This window comes from Dipodomys ordii, unplaced genomic scaffold (genome assembly GCF_000151885.1).
Source record: "Dipodomys ordii isolate 6190 unplaced genomic scaffold, Dord_2.0 Scaffold77, whole genome shotgun sequence".
NCBI lineage: Eukaryota > Metazoa > Chordata > Mammalia > Rodentia > Heteromyidae > Dipodomys > Dipodomys ordii.
In genome coordinates, this window is record NW_012267293.1 from 36,457 (window position 1) to 36,980 (window position 524).

Consider the following 524-nt stretch of genomic DNA (forward strand, 5'->3'; position numbering starts at 1 on the left):
CCCCACAGGCCTGCCCCCCCACAGGCTTGCCCATCCCCACAGGCCTGCCCCCCCACAGGCCTGCCCATTCCCATCCTCACAGGCCTGCCCCCCCACAGGCTTGCCCATCCCCACCGGGCCTGCCCCCCCACAGGCCTGACCATCCCCACAGGCCTGCCCCCCCACAGGCCTGCCCATTCCCACAGGCCTGCCCTCCCCATCCTCACAGGCCTGCCCTCCCCACAGGCCTGCCCTCCCCACAGGCTTGCCATGTCTCTTACTCAGCTCCACCGTGAGCCTTGCAAGAGCTTCTGGTGGACTCTCACAGGAGGAGAGCAGGGCATAGCCCCACAAATTCGACCTCCAGGCACTGCCTGTCCCATGGGAGGTCAACGGCCTCTTCTCCCTTCTCAGCAGGCACAGCCACGTGGCATTTGTGCCAGCAGCAGATGACCATGCTCCCATGGGGACGGGGGCTGTGGACGGGGGCTGTGGACAGGGCTGTGGATGGGGCTGTGGACGGGGCTGTGGATGGGGCTGTGGAT